This window comes from Nannospalax galili, unplaced genomic scaffold, assembly GCF_000622305.1.
Source record: "Nannospalax galili isolate Female #2095 unplaced genomic scaffold, S.galili_v1.0 scaffold395, whole genome shotgun sequence".
Taxonomy (NCBI): domain Eukaryota; kingdom Metazoa; phylum Chordata; class Mammalia; order Rodentia; family Spalacidae; genus Nannospalax; species Nannospalax galili.
The window spans coordinates 995,157-1,012,490 of record NW_008335527.1 but is presented as its reverse complement, the minus strand read 5'-3'; the positions used below and the strand labels follow the sequence as shown (position 1 = coordinate 1,012,490).

Sequence of the window (17,334 nt, the reverse complement as noted above, 5' to 3'; positions counted from 1 at the left end):
TTATTAATAGTACCCAGATGGTATTCTTTGACAGCATTTCATCAAACCATCCAGAGAGCTCAAAAACAAGGATGTGAAATAGCTAACAAGGAGAGACTCAGGGCTGGAAGTAAATTGGTGAAGGGAAAGGGTGAGCCAGACTGAATGGAAAGACCTATCTTCTGAGTCCCATTCCATTTCTGAGTCCCATTCAGTATCAGTTCTAATAGTTCTTACTGGTGATTTAGATATTGCTAGCACTTCTTTATTCCTGTTTGCGGGATTTACCAAGTTGTATTATACTTAGCTATTAATTTTTCAGTATTCTGCAGTTCCACCCCTGCCCTTTCTCATTTCTGTTCTTTTCTTTTGGGGAAAGGGCATGTTTATTGAATGAACTGCAAGGGCACCGGAGCATGGCAGTAACAAAGCCATTTGCCCCAGTAGTGCTTAACTATCATTTTTCCCCTCCTAGTAATGGATTTCTGCAGATCCATCTGCTCTTTGGCTCAGACTTGAGTTGTTGAATGGATTACAAATCGCAGATGGTAGGCTGGGCTCACTGAATCCATAGTAGTATGTCTCGTAGGAAACTCGGCACATTTTAAAAGAAAAGAATATTCATTGCTCTATTTTCTGTCTAGTCCTCCCCATTTGCAGGTGCTTCTGGAGGGCTGAGATTACAACTCAGGCAGCCATGCCTGGCTTTTTTTTTTTTTTTTTTTTTTTTTAAACAATGATGCTGGGTGACAAACTCAGGTCCTCACAATTGAGCTATCTCCCACCACTGAAGTATTATTTTTAGTTTATGCATAGTGTAAATATTTGGATGTGTACATATCTATATACACGTCCAGATAAATACTGTGTCTGCCCATGTCAAATTAATAAAATGTTTAGGAATAATGACTCTCTGATATTGTTGATACCAAGATAGTAAGAATGTTTAGTGCTATACTTAAAAAATCTTGAATAAGAGAAAAGAGGTATGTAAGACAGTTCTTTTTTATTTTAATGATATGAAGAAACAAGTTCTTACCTGATTCTAATACCTATCTCACATGATTATTTGGAGCATTAAATGAGCAAACACATTATAATTCATTTGACCCAGTACCTGGCACTCGTTAACTATCAGTTGTTACTTTGAAAACTTACTGTTACAAAATTATTAGACGCTTTAAACTTTCTCTATTCACTTGGCCTTCCTGGTACTTTTTTTGTGTATGTATGTGTGAGATAGGGTCTCAACACTGTAACCTAGGCTGGTCTTGATCTTCCAAGTGCTGAAATTACATGCATGAATCACCACAACTAACTTGATACCAATTCTTCTCTGTTTTTCTTTTAACTAATTTTTTTTTTTTTTTTTTTACTTTTTATTTTAAGTTTCCTTTTTGGTTTTCCTCTTTTCCACTATTTTCTAGGTCAGTGTCAAGGACTTCTCCCTAAATCCCCAGTACCATCTAACTCTACAAAGTCTCTTCTCATAGGGAGGATTGTGACATCCAGCCTGTATCTTAGGCAGTTAGTAGGTCTGTTGCCATTGTAAAATACAGCTTAGAAAAGCTTAAAAGTAGGAAGAGGTGGCTGGAGAGCTGGCTCAGTGCTCTTGCAGAGGACCTGGATTTGGTTCCTGGCACCCACGTGGAGGCTAACAACTGTCCATAACTTCAGTTCCAAGGAATCTGACCTTCTCTTCTGACCTCTTTGGGCATTGCACGACATGAATGCACTTACACACATGAAGGCAGTACACTCATACACATAAAATAATAATAAAATACTTTTTAAAAGGAGGAGGAGCTGTCTGATAAGTTATTAGTGTGATAATCAAGGTAGCAGACACCTGAACAAGAATGTTAAGGTAGGAATTAAAGAGAAGGGGGATGGACACAAGAAATTTTGGGGGGTGATCAGTAAAACTTCACCATTGGTGTATGTGGAAAGAAAAGAATTAGAGAGATGATTGAAGTTTCTGGCTTCCAAATTATGCTGTTTCTTATTAACAGAAATACATTCTTGGGTAGGAGGCCTGAGTTGAGTTTTGGATAAGAGGAGTTTAAGCTAGTGTGACACTGTCAGACTGTTAGTTTACTTGTTCCAGTCCCACCCTTTCTTTCTCTCTCACAGTCTGAATTCCATTGCTATTAGTCTAAGAACTTCCCTTTAGGAAAAAGTAATTTCTTTTTAGTCATAACCAACAGTAGAACTTGTAATGTGTGGAGAGCAATTCCTTATTTCCTACCCACATTCCTATCCTCCTCTTTGGGTTCTCTCTGCCCTCCATGAAAAAGATTACTTAGACTGAGACTACAATTGTCATTACTGTCACCTCACCCCCTCCTTCAGGACACAGATAAGTTTTTATAGTTTTATACTTAAAAAGTGAGGCAGCTTATTAGAGCTCTTTGAAGAAAAGCACAATTACATATTGATAATTCCAATATTAACCAGTAAGTAGCACATCATTCATCTCGTACCATTAGTAATAAATACTTGCATTTATAGATTTTATATGAGGATTTTAAAAATATCTATATCCTGTATGTATTAATATATTTATCCATATTAGTATATGACAGATATTTTAGCTCCAAGTCTGTATGTTTCTCTGCCTTCTGGAGTATGGAACCTTACACACATGTATATATACACCTTACCTTGCATACTAAACATTTTGGAGAAGATGAAAACAGCTTTTGCTTTGGAGCTTCAGAATGACGCAGAAACCCACTTTCTAACCTAAGTCCTGACACCATTTTGTGTGAGAACTGAATCCATGGACTTTAAAACACATAATGTAAATGCTTAGCAGGTATTTAAAATGAATCATTGTTTTTGTTTGTTTGCTTGCTTGATTTTGGTCTTTTTGAGACACAGTCTCCCTGTAGCACCAGCTGGTCTAGAACTCACTACGTAGGCCAGGCTGACCCTGAACTCACAGAGATCTGCCTGCCTGTGCCTCCCAAGTACTGGGACTAAAGGTGTGCACTACCACACCTGGCCAAAATAATTGTTTTATGCCTACTTGGTATTCCTTTACTATTCATTTACTATTGTAAGTAGCAGACCACAGTAGTATTAGTGGTAGCCAGAGATTTCATATTATAATTGTGGCTGCCTTTATAGGATTACATATACTGTTAACTTCAGAAATCTGGTGGTTCTGCTAGGATTATTTTTGTGATATATATTAATATATATAAAACATGTATTATATGTAAAACAAATAAGCTGTCTGTTTGAGTATCTTTCCACTAATCATGTTTTCACTCGCTAACCCGACTTTCCCTACCCTCTTACCTGTCTGTCCTTCCCAGTCTCTGATAGTCACTATTCTCAATTCCAGTATAATACATATATTCATGATTAGAAATCTCACATTATACTTGACAATTATGTTTTCCAAAATAACTATATTTCATGACTATAATCATGGGGTTTTTATGTATTTAAAGCCACCCCAAGTGAGAACGTATAGCTTTCTTGAGACTACCATAAAGGTCCATGACATCTGATAAGTGAATTGAAACCACACTGATGCTTAGTGAGAGTGACAAACAGGAAAGAAGCCTAGTAAGTGTTGTTTATTTAGTTATGTTGTTTCAGTCACAGAATAAATGCAAGTGGGTTTAAAATTTTTTAATTTTCAAACGTTTTTAAAAGAGGGAAGAACAGAACTCTAAGATCATCTAGAATTGCAGTTACCCACTTACTATGTATCTGTTTCAGCTTTTTAAGTTCTTTTGTAACAGAGTAAAATATTTGAAGTGGTTATTTAGGAACATTTCTTTTTTATTTTTTTAAAGTATTTTATTTTTTTAATTTTATGTGTATGCGTGTATTGCCTGCATGTAGGTAAGTGCACCTGTGTTGTGTGCAATGCCTGTGGAGGACAGAAGAGGCTGTCGGATCCCCTGGATCTGGAGTTACAGACAGTTATTAGCTGCCAGGTAGGTGCTGGGATTTGAACCCCGGTCTTCTTCAAGAACAAGTGTTCTTAACCGCTGAGCCATCTCTCCAGCCTCCAGGAACATTTGTTAATCTGTTAAACTATTCTTAATAGGTTAGGGAGAAGACCTTGGTGATCAGAAGTTGAGTAGTGGGTCTGAACATTTAGATGCTGAATGGTTTGCAGGCTGGTTATGTGGTAGTAGTGAGTATAGGGTAGAATCTCAAAAGCTATGTGGAAGAGAGACTATAGAGCTTTATTGTATGGGAGAGTGTTTGGAAAGAAAGTTAGGAACGTTTATTGTAAAATGAATGAGATTTGAAGGCATTGAGTATAAGTGAAGAAAGGCAAGAGGTAGATACAATACTTAGGCTAAACAAAGTTACTACTTCTAGTTTTCATATATTTCGTATCATGGGTAGTTTGAAAGCCTGGGACTATTAGAGTGCAAAATTTCCTTTTAAAGGGACCTGCTAATTTTCAGAATCCTATGAGTTGCCTATGATAGACTCCATGCCTAAATCTAGTGTTTCTGAATTGGGAGTGAGTGGAAAGGTCTGTGAATCCTCCTCATTGAAACAAAATCTGGAGAGAGACTAAAACTATTTGGCCCCTTAACACATACTTTTCTATATGGTTACATCCTTACTATGGCCATGTTCATAATAATGTAAATATATGGGCTGGAGTGGTAGCTCAGCTATTAGAGAACTTGCCCTTGTATAGGACCCGTGTTCAGTTCCCAGCACTTGGATGGTGGCTCACAACCTTCTGTAACTCCAGTTCCAGGGGATGGAACACCTTCTGGCTTCCTCAGGCATTGACTGCATGTGCAAGGTACATGTACACACATGCAGGCAAAGCATTCATACATGAAGTAAAAATAAATACTTTAAAACATAATGTAAACGTATGTAGAGGGACTCATCTTGGCAGCTGTGATTGCTGACAGTTGGCTCTACTGCCATCTGCTGCTCCTGCCTTGCAGGCTAGGTTAGGGTATCAGTTCCTGTGGGAAGCAGTTAGTATAGTTCCAAAATCTAGACTATAGAATATTAATGCATGGATAGATGACTGCATAGGTCTTAACTTTGACATTCACACTTCAGAAACATGCACTTTGGTAAATGGACATGTGTACATTGCTATTATCATATGATTAAGAATCTCTTAGATAGGGATAAATAACAAAAATTAAACAAGGCTTGATAATTACTCTTGAAATTTAATTACTTTAGCTATATTTACTGTATATAAATGTATATATTTATAATTAAGAGATAAGCCAAATTTTGCCTTGCCTAGTGTGGTGCCACACACCTTTAATCCTAGCACTCAGCATATGGGAGACAGAGGCAAGTGGATCTTTGTGAATTCAAGGTCAGCCTGACCTACATAGGGAGTTCCAGGACAGCCAGGGGTACATATTGAGACCCTGTCTTTAAAAAAAAAAAGTGCTAACTTGTATAATCAGAACTCTGTATCTTCTCTTAAATAAAGTTATTAGACTATCTATTAGTCACTTTTATGTTGCTGTAATAGAAACGCCATGACTAAGGAAACTTATAAAAGGAAGAGTTAATTTAGCTTACTGTTCCAGAGGGGCAAGAGTCCATCATGGTGGCAGAGGTGGCTGAAGTAGGAGCAGAAGCTAAGCACTTACATCTTCAAGCAGGCACAAGAAGTAGAGTGACTGGAGATCAGCAAGGCTTAGGAACTCTGTAAGCCCGCCCCCAGTGATGTGCTTCCCCCAGCATGGCCTTGGCCTTCTAAGACCTCCCAAAATAGCATCACCAACTGGGGACAAAATGTCCAAATACTTGGAGCCTATGGGAGACATTCTCATTCAAACCATCTATAAATGTCTTTCAACATCAAATTCTTTTACTCTGAATATTTAAGCTTCATCAAGTAGAATGCTTAAAGGACAATCTCCTTAGTTGAGACTGTCAGAGGAACATAGCTGAGATGGCAGAGGAACAAGTGAGAGAGTGCATGTCATGACTGCATCTCTGTCCTTTTGACAACCACTAAAAGGCATAGAAATAAGGATTCTAGGGACCTGGAAGAGTGCCTACTACTACTGTCCAGACAAGAAACTTGCAAGAAGAAAATGATCAGTTAAGAGAACTGGTACATAAGGAGGAACCCTGGACCCATAGTTAGAAACCACAAATGCATTTCTATCCTTCACTCTGTTGCTTGTTAGAGTTTTGGTAATTGGTAAAGTTACTTAATTATCTGAACTTTGCAAAATGAGAATTAATTACCTGGCAGTATTGTTACTTATCTGTTGCTCTGACAAAAAACATGCAACTTAAGAAAGGAAGATTTACTTGGACTCAGAGTTTCAGAGGGATTTCCATCCTCTTATCAAAGTGGATTTTTTTGACTTGCAGGGGAGGCATGGTTGCAGGAGCATGTGGTGAAGAGTCTTCCATTGTAGACAGCACAGAACTAAACTAGAATTGAAGGGTAGTAAGACCTTCAGTGGTTCACCTGTAGAGGCCAGATCTATCAGCTAGGCCCCAAACTGTTCTTCCAGCAGGGAGCCAAGACTCAAAACAGGAGCTCTCAGGGTTGGGGAGGGGAGAGGCATTCCAGATTTAAACCATGACACTGGCCTTTTATGAGGACCCAATGATAGGAGTTAGGAAGTACCTATGAAAATTTAAAATATTTAGTAAACTGAAATGATTACTAAAAAAGTAGATGAGGATACTGAAGAGGTTATTGAATTTGGATATTTGAATGAACATACTATCAGGTGAAAGGCTCTGGAGGTAGAGTAAAACAAAATGTGAACTATATTGTACACTGCTGTATAGAGAAGTTCAGCAAGGCATGAATGTAAGCAAGAACTAGCAAAGCATATTTTTCCTTACACTACTATTGTGGTTTCTTATCTCTTGGCTTCCTATTAGACTAGGGTGTAGAGAGCAAGGCTTGCAGTAGCAATTTTAAAAGTAGCTTGCTGAATGACTTGAAGATGAGCAAGGCTTCTACATGTTTATAAATTGAGGGGAGAAATTGGGAAAATGGGGGGCTTGGTTTCCTCAAGGAAATGTGAAAGAACAGGCTCTAGACCTGCACATGGAGATGCTAGTCTTAATTAGTAAGAGATTGTTCCTGCAAAAGTAAGTAGACCATGGAGGCGTTGCATTGAATTCTTTTAAAAACTCCAAGCCTCATATAACTATTCCAGAACATAAAGAAGAAAAGGTGAACTTTGAGGTTCTTTTTATAAAACCAGCATGACAGTAAAAGAGAATAAACAGGCTCTAGACCTGCACATGGAGATGCTAGTCTTAATTAGTAAGAGATTGTTCCTGCAAAAGTAAGTAGACCATGGAGGCGTTGCATTGAATTCTTTTAAAAACTCCAAGCCTCATATAACTATTCCAGAACATAAAGAAGAAAAGGTGAACTTTGAGGTTCTTTTTATAAAACCAGCATGACAGTAAAAGAGAATAAAAGACCACAGACCAGTCTTAGAAAAGCCAATGGAGCTGAAGAGATGACTCAGGGATTAAGAGCACAGCCTGTTCTCTGAGAGCACCAGGATTTTATTCCCAGTACGCACATGGCAGCTAATAATTGTCTGTAACTCCAGTTCCAGGGGTTCCAGTGCCCTCTTCTGACTACCGCAGGCATTGCATGACACAGGTGCCCTTACATACATGCAGCTCCAAAAAAAAAAAAAAAAAAAAAAAAAAAAAAAAGCTAAATGGAACCCAGCATTACATCACTAAAATAATTCTATGACCAAGTGGGATTCATTCTAGAAATATAGTGATAGATCAGACAGACATGAATGGTGGAAGTGGGTATGAATATCTTAGGAAATAAGAAATTCAAAAAGAGGAAGAGTTCAACATTCATTTCTACCAAGAGTTCTTAGTAGAACAAAAATAAAGAGATATTCCTAAGATTTTACATCTCAGACCAGAATCCACTATTTTGTTACCAGAACTGGTAAGATGCTAGAATTCCTATTTGATGAAATGTTAAATTCCTATTAAGAAGTCAGAAATCACAGCCTAGCGTGATGTTGCTTATAATCACAGCACAGGAGGCTGAGACAAAAGGATCACAAGTTCCAGGCCAGCCTTGGATATATAACAAGCCTTTCATACTTCTCTGTTACTCTCTCACCCCACCTTTGGCGCCCCCCCCACCAAAAATCCTAACATTACTGCTGTGTAACACTGTCCATGGAAGTACTACATAGTGCAATTAGGAAAAAAAGTACTAAAAGCGAGGAGGCAAATTTACTGTTATTATTTGATTGTGTTTATGGAAAAAAGTTTTTTCAAAGCCGAAATGTAAGCTGGGCATGGTGGCACACACCTTTAATCCCGGCACTTTGGGAGGCAGAGGCAGGTGGATCTCTGTGAGTTCAAAGCCAGCCTGCTCTACATGAGTTCAGGTCAGCCAGGGCTACAGGGAGACCCTGCCTCAAAAAGAACAAAAAAACAAAGAACTGAAATATAACTATGAGTAATGTGATTTCGACATGCTATCTAACTATAAAATTTAAATGTGTAATAATGATTTCCCTACAGTATCTCCTGCTTGATAGTCTTTAAACTGAAAGCCTATCCATGTGGGTTAGTGAAAGAGAATCCTCTTTTTTTTCTCTTCTTTTTTTTTTATCTGAGGAATATATCAATTTAATATTGTCTATTCATTTTGAATAAGATACTTCCATGTTAACTTTAAAACTACTTTGAAAGTAAGTTCTGGTGATGAATACATTTTGAGTGACCGTAAGGAATTTTTTTTCTTGAATTCCTTGTGGCTTGTGATGCTTGCTCTATACTTGGTAAATGTCGGAGGAGGTGTAATCTGATCTTTGAGCCATATTTGGTAAATAATAATTTTCTGTGGAACCCACTGTTCTATCAGTAAAAGGAAAATTATTGCCCATATGTAGTATAAGACTTTTCTTTGCCCTTAAATGCATAAAGATCAAGTTATATCATGTATTAATTGCTTTTTTGTTTTTTTTTTTGACTAGCACTGTATTCCAGATCTGACCTTTTAACAGAAATATGTTGGCACACGTATTTTCTGTTTTGTAGGGAGAAAAAAAAATGTGTTCTTGTTTACTATAAATTATTTTTATATCCTAAGTGTAAATTATTACATCTTTGTCTTCAGCTGAACGAATTAAACTGTCTGATATATTTACTCTAGCTTTTCTGTGATGCAGTTTAATTAAATAAACCTAAAGCTTATTATATAGCTGTTGTTTTAGCATTTATGAAAATGAAAACTTAAATATACTCACATATTCAGAGCAGAAATAAAGTAAAAGAGGAAAGAGTGTTTTATTCTTTAGTAATGCAGAAAAATGTATTGGAAACCTAATGTACACCGGCTTTAGGTGTTTTGTGTTTTTAGCTGAATTACATGGCAGCCCAGTGAAATGAGGGATTGCCAGTTAATGAGTAGAAAGGAAACTCCTGCAGGTAGTTTTAAATTCAAAACCATATTGAAATGAGATTTGAACCTAGCTCTCTGTCTCCCAAAATTCTTTTCCCTACAGCAATGCCATCACAGAACATGGAAAGTTTACGTCTTCCCCCAAAACTATTTTTACTCTGTTTTGTTGTATTGATAATTACAAGGAATGCAGGGAGTTAACGTGTTTGAATCCTTGTTTTCACTATTGTATTTTGTCTGTGTCGTTCTCATGTTTGATAGAGCAGAGAATTCAATTTATTTTACTGCTGTGAGATTTATTTCTTAGAAAAATTCCTAAAGGTGACAACCTCCTGAGTCTCAAGTATAAGGACTTCATTCCTAGTCCTTAGAAAACTAATTAGTAAAATTGTCCACCACTTTAAATATCTTGCCATTTCTTCAACCTCTGTAGTTGCCAGTTTTTATATAGGCCTAAGAAATTTTTTTTAATTATTGAATCTATTTTGGTAATGGAAAAAAACAATTTCCAGTGTGGTTAAGAACCACATCTTATGACCTGTTCTTTGCTGCCCTCTTCAAAAATTACTGTGTATTTTTAAATATTGGAACGTGAGTTTCAGTTCACTGCCTGAATGAATTTAAAATATTTTTTAAGAAACCTCTGAGAATTGATTATAGGAAATTAGGAGAACAGTTTGAAATTAGTAGGAAATACAGGAATGAAAAGGAAGAGGAGAGAATAACCTGAAAATGAAGAATTTATAACTCCAGTTTTATCAATGAAAATAGGTCTTGTTTTTTTGTTAAAAGTTACTCTGAACCTCTACTAGGCAAGCTGCAGCCATTGCAGATTGTAGAAAAGCTACTTTGTCAATTCCCAGAATTGGAAGTCCAAACTAGAGTTGGGTAGAGTAAGAGAATGCCTTAACTAATAGTTTTCCCTGGTAACTTGTGATTTCAGAAACTCTTTCCACTTCAAAATATGTTATGTTAGAGACTGTAGGAGCCACCTCCCTGCTACTAGTGTTGTCTGATCACATTTCTGATTCTGCCTACCTCTAGTTTACTGTAGTTTCTCTTCTCCTTTCAAGGCTCCAGACCCAGTTCCTGGACCTGCTCTGGAAAAGAAGTATCCAGTAGAGATGAGCTCACTGCAGTTACTTAATTAAAAATGTCTGAGCTGCAAATATGACTGGGCCAACCAAGGAAAGCTACAGTTTGAGTTTTTCTATTTCCAGGTATGCTCTAAGCCCATGGCAACAGTCAGCTCAGCCTATGTAACTGCCTTCCTGTGGCTCTGTGATAACCACAACTTTGCCTTTAAAACTTGTCTTTCTCTTGCTTGAAAATAGAATCACATAGTAACATCCCTAACATGTAGGTAACATGTGGCTAGCATTGACTTTTAACAACTCTTTTTTTTGCTTGAATATTTCTAATTTAGTTTGTTTGCTAGCAGGAGCAAGCTAATGCAAAAGCAGTTTAAGAAAAATAAAGCTGAAGTGCTATTGAGTTAAGCCCTGTAAATATATAAAAAGTACTCTGGTCTTCACAATATAGTAAACATCAACCACAACTATCCTCCTTCTCATATGGGACAAAGTACAGGGAATTGAATGAATGCAGCAGGTTCTCCTTCCCCATGTCTTTTAACTGTTCTGTACTCCCAATACCTTTACATGAAGATTAATGCATTCTCCAGTAATTGGAAATCAGGGATTATTCCTAGAGTTAAATCATGTATTATATAGTACATTTAATTGAATTTTAATGTATTATTTTCATGTGTGTGTGTGTGTGTGTGTGTGTGTTTGATTGCTTAAAAGAAGCTAAGTCGGAAAAATCATAGATTAGATTATTGTAATTATCCTGAAATGTAGCTACAAAAATGGAAACTGAGGTTTCCTAGTGCCTTATAGTTAGAGGATCGTTAGTTGGATCTTAAGGACATTAATTACATTTGCCAATTTGCAGAGTTCATCGATAAAAGATGGTTTAGTTGCTGAGTAGTAGATAGCCATGCATATCTTTTTATTTTGATTTCATCGAAGCCAGAGATTACTCAAAATTGAAAAGTGAATTTTGTATTCCGTTTATAGATTTTACCAGATAATCCTAGTATTCCAGCATGTATTTGATTTCTTCCTTCTCTTCCTTCTCCAGTGTTATTAATGCATAATATAGGTGGTTCAGTTAGTGTTAAGTCATTGATATCTGCCACATTATTAGAATTATAACTCAGTGATGTTGAAACAGAACTAGAAAAGGAGCAACTAGCAGAATTGTAGATTATCATTAGCTGTTAAGAAAACTGGGGGGAACATTAAGGAAGAAAATGTATGTGAATAACACGTCTTGCCATTTTCAAGAGTGCTGTTAATAATGGTGAAGTTTTCTATGCTATTGAATATGAATTGTGTATAAGACAGTATGCCAGGTACACATGGAATTAATATAGATATGAATAAGTCTTGCTTTCAGGGAACTAACAGGCAAATACAGTTGACAGCATTGAATTTTGTACCAACCACAGAGATCAGAAATTTAGGGTTATAAAGGTTGCATTTGTACTGCATATGCACTTTTTAAAGAGTTCCTAAACAATACACTGTAGCATATATTTGCTTGGGGTTTACAGGATTTACATTGTATTCGATTCTAAAAGTGATCTAGGGATGATTTAAAGTGTATGGGAGGATAGTGTACAGAACTACTCTCCTAGCCAATCACCCACCATCTTCAGGAGTGTAGCTATTGCCCCCTTGGGAAATATCACAGCTGTATCCATCCCTTTTCCCAACCCATTGGGGGCATTTCTGCCCTAATTGAATGTGGCCTCAGGGAAAGGCTACAGAATTCGGGGGGGGGGGGGCTCTGGGGGAAGAGCTCCATCTATGCAGCTATAGGGAAGCCATCATCCATGCTGGGTAAAGACTGTGTAGCCTGAGCACCCACACATGTAAGTAACCCCTTAACCATTGCTCTCTAAGTAAGTCCAGTAAACCCATTGGTTCCCCAGAGTGAACTTGGGTAGAATCATACTCCCCCAGGGAAAGAGTTATAGTAACAGTGATTGTGCATAGGTTATATGGAAAAACATACCATTTTATGTAAGATACTTGAGTATCTGTTAATTCTGGTGTCCTTGAGAGTTCCTGAACTAATCATCCTTGGATACTGAGGGACAAGTATAATATGAAAGTGTAACAGAGATGTAAATCGTGTGTGAGAGTGCCAGAGGTAATCAGCTTTTTGAAGATAATGTTTCTACTGAGCACTGAAGGATGGAATTAGAGAATAGCAAGAGGTTTTGGGGGTTTTTTGTTTTGTTTTGTTTTTTGGTCTTTTTGAAGCAGGGTCTCCCTGTAGCCTCAGCTGTCCTGGAACTCACTATGTAGACCAGGCTGGCCTTGGAGGTCTGCCTGCCTCTGCCTCCCAAGTGCTGGGACTACAGGCATTCACCACCACACCCGGCTAACAAGAGTATTTTTAAGACATGTTGTAAAAATTATAATAAGCAGGCCAGTATGCTTAGAGAATAGTTGGGATTTGGTGAGAGATGGAAGGAGCTATGTTATACACATTTTCAAATGTAGGTGAAAAGAATTTAGACTTAACAGGCAGTGGGAATTCATCAAAGCACTGTACATGTAAATCAATGAGTCCTTTGAAAAGCTGGCTGGAGTAGAGTGAAGATTGATGTTAGAAGCTAGGTGGTAGTGATCCTAATAAATGATAGCATCATCCATTGTTCTGTCAAGTACTTATGAGGAAGATTACTTGGCCCCAGCTGACCTAGAACTCAAAGAGATTCTCCTCCCTTGGCCTCCTGAGTGCTGGGATTAGTTAGAGCATTCACCACCACTCCCAGCTGCGATTTCTCTTTAATGTTCATTGCCAGATTATAAGTAACTAGAATAATACATATTAAGCATTTAGTATGGACTTTGGCTTGTAAGTGCTAAACCACTGATTATACTGTAAGCTCAGAGGAAAAATATCTTTTGTCCACTTCGATGTATGATAACTTGCTGTTAAGGGACTTGTATTTGTTGGGGAATTCTGCTCCCTGCCTCTTTGATTTAACCAGTTAAATTATCTCATGGGTATATGAGTGCAACTTACTTAGTTTGAGGACTTGAGTAAACAGTTCACCTTGAGCTAGCCTTTGCGTGACAACCTTTTTTGTTTTGGGGTTTTTTTTAAATTTTATTTATTATTTTTATTTTATGTGTATGTGTGTATTGCCTGCATGAAGGTAAGTGCACCCATGTTGTGCAATGCCCAAGGAGGACAGAGAGGCTGTCAGATCCCCTGGGATTGGAGTTATGGACAGTTGTTAGCTGCCATGTGAATGCTGGGATTCGAACCCAGGTCTTCTGCAAGAACAACCAGTGTTCTTAACCGCTGAGCCATCTTTCCAGCCCCTCATTTTTTGTTTTAACTGTGGATCATAAATTAGGAGAGAAAGATGAAAGTTATCAACTAGTGATGGATCTAAACATAAGAACCCATAAATAACATTTACATTAAAACGTCCCATCTTTCAGACATGTTTATCCTTGATCATTGCTACAGCTGTATGTCAGTTACTTTGAGCATAGACAGCATAGCTTTTGAGTTATCTGGAAGTAGCTGTGGTTTGCTTTCATAGCTCATTCTGTTCTACTGTCCTATCAATACCTCATATCAGAATACCAGTAAAACTATGGAGAAATAAAGAGAATAATTTATGTGGAAAATATTTCTTCCTTTGTTTTCTTTATTGTTTAAGCTTAATTATTCAAGACTATATTGTGAGTATATATTCTTTTAAAAACTGAAGCAAAGCTAGGAGTGATGACACATACCTTGTCAGTCTCATCCCTTAGGAGACAAAAATGGGAAGATCATGAGTTTGAGGCCAGCCTGGGCTACATGGAGAGACTGTCCAAAAAATTTTGGAAATGTTGCAAAATTGAAGCTACATCTCCTTGAATTACCTTCATAGTCTTTACTATGCATTAAAATATATCTGTAAAGTCTGCCTTTTGTCTTTTTTTACACACAGGGCTTCTGTTGTATATGGATTCTGCATCTTGTTTTTTGGGGGTTTTTTTGTTTTTAGTTTCTTAACAGGTTTTTACATATAAAAATTTGAATGTCTTATTCCATTAAGATAAAGAAAAGACTTTTAATACACCTTAATGTGGCTATGCAGGAATTTATTTCTCCTGTATTACAATTGTTTGCGGGGAGGGGGCACAGAGATGGCTCAGGAGGTAAAGACACGTTCTACCAAGTCAAACTTCCTGGGTTAAATCACCAAAACCCAAACGGTGGAAGGAGAGAATTGACTCCCACAAGTTGTCCTCTGATTTCCACATGTGTACTGTGGCAGGTGTGTACACAAACATAAATATACACACACGTATACATATACACATAATTTAAAAATAAAAAGAAATTGTTTTGGTGATACATACTGGGGTGAGCATCTGATATGCATCTATTTTTATACAGATATGTTTTTCCCCAAATTAGTTGCTTTAGCTTCAGCTTTAGGAGAGAGAGACAGAAGATGGGGGAGGAGGGAGAATGAATGAATTCTGATACAGTTCGTAACAGATATCCATGTGTGCTTTGTTTAAATCATGGACATAATCATTATCACACTCCAGTGCTCTGTAGACACACCTAGCAGCTGGCTAGCAGTCCACTCTGGAAAGAGTTAGCCAGGGTCTGTGACAGTGGAGAGAAGATAAGTTATGTGAGAACAGTAGGAAGAAAGCATGGGGCCGGCATGGAGGCACTTTCTGAAATATCTCATAGCTTTCTCTAAACCTTCATGTTCATGATAAGGTGCCATTGTAAGTTAATATTTAACCTAATCATGTTAATTTTCATGTATCAAGTTAGTTGGTTCATTATAAATGTCTATGGTCATGATATAAGACCAAAAATGGGGAAGCTGGAGAGATGGCTCAGCAGTTAAAAGCACTGACTGCTCTTACAGAGGACCCAGGTTCAGTTCCCAGCACCCATATGGTGGCTAACAAGCCATCTGTAATTCCAGTTTTAGGGGATCCAGTGCCCTCTCTGGTCTCTGTGAGCACTGCACAACCCAGGTACACTTACATAACATGCAGGTAAAACCCACAGGAAAAATGAAGCAATAAATGTTAAGACCAAAAATGGGGTTTTCTACTTTCATTTTCTTTTCTCCTCTTTTTATCTATAAATAATTTATTAATACACTTAGCTCCTGTTTTCTTTTAAAAACCGATATTTATATATAGGATGGGTAATCCAAAAAATTACAGTGAGGGGACACTGAAAACTTTGTTTCCATTTTGAAGTGCTAAAATATTAGAAAATAATGAGATATGAAGTGGAAAAGACACACAAGGTAGTCAGATATATAATGTGCTTGTCTCAGATTTACTGTACTCTTCTTAATCCTTAGAAATGGTAGTATGTACCACAAAACCACAACACATAAATTGCCAAGCATGAGTGACTTGCACATTCCTTTATAAAAACTTGTTGTGGCATAAGAAGTGGTCAGCATTCATGGCTTTAATGCAGTACATTGAATAGAAAATTCAAAAGTTTTCTTCTTTGTTTTATATGTACGAGTGTGTTGCCTGCGTGTAAGTGTACCTATGTCATGCTTGCCTACGGAGGTCAGAAGAAGGTGTTGGATTCCTTTGAAACTCATAGCCATGTAGGAAGGAACAAGGAGAACTGCATGTAGGAGTTGGAGGTAGGAGGATCGTGAATTCAGGGGCAGCCTGGGAAATATAGCAAGATCTTGTCTTAAGCAATGACATGTATATAATTTTATGTAATAATATTAAAACTAGAGTGCTAGTGTATCCTGTTGCCTTCTCTAATGGAACCCACCCTGCAGGTCTTTGGCCTTCCTCATCCATCGAAGCAATTCCCTACCCCTTCTATCTTCTTCATGGTCCCTTCTTTCCTGTGCTCCTCCTTCCATTGTCTACTCACATCATCATCTCTGAAATCTGTGTACTCTTTTATTTGGCCTTGCTTCATACGTTAGCCTATTTGCATAGCTGTGCTTCATGACTCTCCAGTTCCCAGAGATCCTTTTAAATACGTGTAGCACAAGTCATGCTCCTTATTTAGCACTTAAACACAAACTAGTCCTATTGGGGTCTTCAAGTAGCTAGCTGTCTCAGCATTTACACTTACACTAAATATTTGTTCCATATACACTGCAAAAGAAGGTCTCAAAGATTAAAACAACTTCAGTATTCTGCAGTCAGGGTAGCATGAAGCCCTGTTCACCAAAGCTTTATTCCTTTGTACTTTGTGAGAATCTACAATATTCAAAATAAGTAATTATTATTACTGCTACATGTTGGCATTTTTGCTGTAGGATAGACAGGCATAATATAATTAGCTTTCACTGTGTTGTTACTAATCTTAAAAGTTGGGCTTCTGAGATCTGGGTTGATCCAATCTGAGTTCAATCCCCAGCATCCACATAAACATGCTAAGCATGCTTATAATCACAGCATTCAGGAGACTGGTGAATTCCTGTAGCCCTCTGGTCAGCCATTCAAGCCTAATTGGTGAGTTCCAGGCCAATGAGAGACTCTGTGTTCTGATTACCATATTTATATGGTAGTATTTCCCCCAGGTGTTGTCTACACCAAGATATTTACAGATGAATGGCAAGATGCTCCTGTTAAGTTTGGGGAATACTGCATTTTCCTCTACTACCTAAGCGGTAAAGAAACCTTTGCCTTAAACATTTCTCAAACACATTACTTCCAAAAAAGCCTTATTTTTCTGTATAGCAATAACATTAGAGAAATGATAAATGACAAAATTAGTGACATGTTGAGTTTGTGAAAGATTTCTTAAAATTGGAATTACTAAATTTGTTCTTGTTCCTTTTTATTCATATTCCCCAGTATCTTAAAGAATTCCACATGCTTATTTTCTACTAACTAGAGATC

The 17,334-nt window shown here is 37.4% G+C and overlaps 1 protein-coding gene across 5 annotated transcripts in view; it reads left to right on the top strand.

Annotated features, from left to right (window-relative positions):
• Positions 1-17,334, top strand: part of Tab2 (TGF-beta activated kinase 1 (MAP3K7) binding protein 2) — a 76,058-nt gene that overhangs the window by 16,480 nt on the left and 42,244 nt on the right. Inside the window, exon 2 of one of the 5 annotated variants that reach the window (XM_029562208.1) lies at positions 10,456-10,602. The exons of 3 other annotated variants lie outside the window; for them this stretch is intronic. The gene's annotated coding sequence lies outside the window, so the exon portion shown is untranslated. Of the gene's footprint in view, positions 1-10,455; positions 10,603-15,982; positions 16,110-17,334 lie in introns of those variants that run through there. One more of the 5 variants, XM_029562209.1, reaches the window with a different exon arrangement.